The sequence below is a fragment of the Ctenopharyngodon idella genome, chromosome 1 (genome assembly GCF_019924925.1).
Source record: "Ctenopharyngodon idella isolate HZGC_01 chromosome 1, HZGC01, whole genome shotgun sequence".
NCBI classification, from domain to species: Eukaryota; Metazoa; Chordata; class Actinopteri; order Cypriniformes; family Xenocyprididae; genus Ctenopharyngodon; species Ctenopharyngodon idella.
The window spans coordinates 12,674,071-12,679,398 of record NC_067220.1 but is presented as its reverse complement, the minus strand read 5'-3'; positions in this window follow the sequence as shown (position 1 = coordinate 12,679,398).

Here is a 5,328-nt window from a genome sequence, read left to right as displayed (position 1 = left end):
TAAATTGTAGTGCTTTACTGAATTTATTTTTCATTATTGAAAAAATGAGTCTCAACTTAATTTTTGAAACCCTTTTTCAATACAATTAGCACATACCCCTGCAGTGTCCAGTGAAGGAAGCTCCTCTGAGACTGCAAACTATGAATCTGATGACATGGTTATTCTGAGTGGCGGAACCCCTTCAAGCAGCAGAGAGCCGAAGATGAAGCCAGAATTGTGAGTCTGTGCATTTATATATATATATATATATATATATATATATATATATATATATATACACACACATACACATTAGGGCTGGGCGATATGGCAAAAAATTAATATCTGTATTTTTTGGCTGAACGGCGATATACGGTATATATCTCAGTATTTGCTACAGTATTTGCTTAAGCAGTGTTTTGAAATCGGCCATCACTAAATAAGTCGTTATTTTGGGGTTTTTTTGGTGCACCAAAAATATTCTCGTCGTTTTATAATATTAATATTGAACCACTGTACTCACATGAACTGATTTAAATATGTCTTTAGTACCTTTATGGATCTTGAGAGAGGAAATGTCATTGCTCCCTATGCAGGCCTCACGGAGCCATCGGATTTCAACAAAAATATCTCAATTTGTGTTCCGAAGATTAAGAAGGTCTTACGGGTGTGGAACGGCATGAGGGTGAGTAATAAATGACATTATTTTCATTTTTGGGTGAACTAACCCTTTAACCTTAATATGTGCGATAGCATTTAAGACTTCCTCAACAGTGCTCGTCTAACAATTTGCGCGGAGATGTCCACAGGATTCGGAAGAAAAGGTAAAGCCATTGCAACAGACCCTGGGAATAAGTTACGTCACCTATATATTTCTTTGCTCAAAACTGATTGGTCAAACTTCAGTCTGAGATCTCAAATCCAGAACATAACATGCCCCGGAGCAGGTTAGCCATGCAGTGTCAGATACCATGGCAATGAACACCGATATAAGCCGAGCTACTTTCATAGTACCTAAAAGCCAGGGTCGGCACAAACTAATCTTAAGCTTACCTGGCTAGCCAGCTAATCTGGCTTCATGGTACAGGCCCCAGGTTAAACTTTTGTTTCAGTTCTATTGTTGTTGTTGCAATGGAAGAAGGTCATGTGGTCTGATGAGTCAAGATTTACCCTGTTCCAGAGTGATGGGCGCATCAGGGTAAGAAGAGAGGTGGATGAAGTGATGCACCCATCATGCTTAGTGCCTACAAGCCTGTGGGGGCAGTGCTATGATCTGGGGTTGCTGCAGTTGGTCAGGTCTAGGTTCAGCAACGTTATGTGCCCAAAGAATGAGGTCAGCTGACTACCTGAATATATTGAATGACTACATTATTCCATTAACGGGCATATTTCAAGATGACAATGCCAGGATTCATCAGGCTCAGATTGTGAAAGAGTGGTTCGGGGAGCATGAGACATCATTTTCACACATGGATTGGCCACCACAGAGTCCAGACCTTAAGCCCATTGAGAATCTTTGGGGTGTGCTGGAGAAGACTTTGCATAGCCTTTGCATGCCTCCTTGTCATTTCTGACTTATAACAAAAAACAGAACAATGTCTAAAAGCTGCTATATGACAAGGTGTACAGAAAACAAGCTAAAAAAACACAGTATTTTGGATTGATTCTCTCGTCTGTGTTTCCCTTCCTGCAACCCAGCGTGACAGATGAACGGACCACCCTACCTTGATGAACGGGCAATGTTCATCACCGTGGCCCAGGAGAGCCACGATTTTTTTGTGACTAACTTCTGTTTTTTGGCCAGCAATAGCGTTCTGGAGGACGATGCTCTTAACACCCTGTTCTGGATCGGGGCCAACTTCCACAACGTCACCCACCTTCCAGACACCACCGGACTTGATTGGAGGGAAGCCGTATTAAGGTGTCTGGAATGCGTGCGGTCCTGATCCAGAACTCGGCCAGACCCAGAGCCCAGCTCGTCACTACCGCGATCGATGACGCCTGAGCCCCACGCAGACTGGAAGCTTCTGCCTGCCGCAACGTTAGAGCCTACGCCCGAGGATGGAAGGGTGGAACTCTACATCGCCCCGGAGCCGAAGCACCGCAGTGAGTCTGACCAGGGGTGTGAGCTGACATCACCATCTATCGCCGTGGGAGTCCTCGTGGAGTTCGAGGGGATGGATGCGAGCCCCGCCCACCCCCCCGCCACTGAGAGCGAGCATCAGATGGACTTACTGGACAGTTTCAATGAGTGTGGTGAGATAAATTCCCCATGTCCCTGGTATTCTTATGAATCTGAATCTGCTTCGCCAGTTCTATTATCCCCACCCAACCTCCCTCTCCCACCACCTCTACTAACTGCCATTAAGGACACTTTATTTTTTTAGGTTCCTGTGTCACTCTTCACGTCCAGACCTCCGCCAAGCCTGTCACCTAGTCATCATCGTCTCCCATCAGTCCCGACGAGTCACCACATCCTCCTCTCAGTGGCAAGGCTACATCGTGGTCCTGCTGTGAGCCTACTCCTCCTGGGCGTCATGAGCCCGTGGCTCCGCCTCCAGCCTCGTCGTGCTCTGTCCTGCCTCGACCCGTCGACCTGGCTCCTGCGCCTACACTCCTCCTCCCCTCGACTCCGGCATCGACCATCGAGCATTCGGACTCGCCGGGCTCCCTCGGAATGTCGGTTCCCCTTGGGTCGGACGTCGCCAAGCCTCCGCTGTGGACTTGCGGGCCGTCCGCTGCTCTCCGGCCCTCCACCCCTTCGGCTTCGGCAAGCTCCGCCCTCTCTCAGGCTCCACCTCCACCCTCGGTCGCACCAGCTCATCCTCTGCTCTCCGGATCTCTACCTCCACCTCAGAGAGTCGTCGTTGCAGCTCCGTCGCGGCCGCCCAGGTCATCGGCACTCCATCACTGCCTTGGACTTCCGTCTGTGCGGTGAGCTCCACCTCCCAAGGTTCTGTCGCCGTCGATCATCCTCCCAAGTCCATCACCATCATGGCTCCTACCACCGTCGACTCCACCTTGGGGAATCGCCTTGGCTGAGCTCTGGCATCTCTCGCATCTACCTGGCCACTCCTACCTTCGCCTCTATAGATGCTACCTCCTTCAGTCCCGCCCTGGTCGTCGTCCTCCATCCGTCTGCCTGCCTCTGGTTCCTGCCCCTGGCCACATCCTCATACTCCTCCCAAGCCGCCTCCATTTTCCCTCCACGGCGTGAGGCCATGCCTTCTTGGGAGGGGCGTAATGTCACAGTCTGTTTAGTTTCAGTTTCTGTTCAGTTTGTTTTCATTTGTCACATGTTCCTTTGTTCTGTTTCCCGCCATCATTCTGTTACCATTATCACTAGTTAATGTGTATCACCTGTGTCCCATTTATTACCCTTGTTATGTTTGCTATTTAAGTTCCTCCCGTTCACTCAGTCTTTGTCCGTTCACCGTCCGATTATGTTGTGTTGCACCTGACTGCCTGTCTCCCTGTTGGATTATTCATTAAACCAGTATTTTGGATTGATTTTCTCGTCTGTGTTTCCCTTCCTGCAACCCAGGGTGACAAAAGCGAGTCGGCAGTCCACTAGTTTCTATGGTAATATCAGCTGCTTTGTTAAAAAAAAAAAAACGTACATTAAAGCTGAAATCCAACCTGAATGATGACAGCACAGAATAAAATACTATCACTAATGATCATAAAATCCTTTTAACAGTTTATTTTACACCCTTTGTGTTTAAGTCTTCCACTTTTTTTTCACAAAACCTTTGCTCTTTAGAAACCCAGTCAGTTTGGGTTAAAATTCTTTGAAGTTCTAGTATTAGCATTATAAACACTGAATTAATACCAACATATGAAATTAAATTAAGGACATGCATCAGAAAAATTGGGAATGTTGGACAATAAATATATGAATATAACAGCTTGATTTTGCAGTGTTGTCTAATGTCCGTTAAAGCAAAAGTGTCCAAAAGTGGGAATTATGCGATAAGGGACACAGCAATGCATCATGTATTATAAGATCGTTATGTTTGTAGCGTGATCCATTAAAACGTACAATATATATATCAATTCAGACCCAGATACTATTATTACTATTACTCCACTAGGTCTGAAATATATTGTTCGCTGCAAACATGATGATCTTACATTTATTAATTATTAATTTACTATTAATAAATGTGTAAAGTTGCATAAAATGGAAATACTCAATAAAGTAGGCTAACTACGTTACCTCAGATGGTTGAATGGTTGGATTCCGCAACTGGTAAAATAAAACATATCAGGGGCGTTTCCGCCGAAGAAGCAAGGGAGGCAGTGCCTCCTCAAAAAAAAAAAAAAAAAAACTGTATGAGAAAATAATCCATATTACAAAAATAAAACAATGCAAATGTTACAAAATTTGACATTAAAAAGTGTAAAAGTCACTCGTTTTTCTAAAGAAACACTGTCAAACAGCGATACCCGCAGGTGAAGTTACAGCGGGGAGCACGCGTCTCTCTGCCTCCCTTCAGCTCATAGAAACAAAGCAGAGCCCCCTAAGCGTGCGGTGGGTTTAGTGGGGGGTAATTGAGAATGAATAGGGGGAAAGTCACGTGAGAGGAGGCAGTGCCTCCATCGCGCTATGATTGGATATGATCGGTTACGATTGGACATGATTGGTTCGTGCGATAAATCCCGCCTCTTGTTTTCGTGCGCGTTCTCGTCGAATCGGCCTGAATGAAGACAGTGATGGCGTCAATGGGAAGACTAATTAAAAAGTAAGCAAACAACTGTCACTTAGATATCACAACTTTATTTCATGTCAAAATCAAACTCGAAATGGCCTGAAAACATGATGACTGCGGGGGTTTTTAGTGAGCAATCAGCGTGGTGAAATTAAAGGTACATCTTTGTGTCTGTGAGTGAGTGACCAGTGTGTACAAGCTTGATGACTGCTGAAAATAAATTGACTTTTAAAAAGAAAAGCTGAATATTGGTTTATAAATAATATGTATTGTTTAAATTGTTACTGCATTTAGTTATTATTTTGGAATAAATGTAAAAATGCGTAAAAACACTAACTTGATGAAATTTATACTTGGTTTTAATAAATAGAACATTACATAGTGTAAAAATACAAAATAAAATTGTATTTGGTCTCTCTTTTTATGTAATGTTAACTTAACCAGGAAAATTGTGTAACAGGGACATAAATGAGGACGTTGCCTCCTCTTTTTAAAACACCACTGAAACATATATAAGACAATACAACATTTACTCTGGGAGCCATACAATTTACTGGTGACTTAATTTAAAAAACTGTTCTTTTGCGCTTCTGATTTGGCAGTGAAATTCGCCGATTTTGGGTGCGTAAGATGTGAA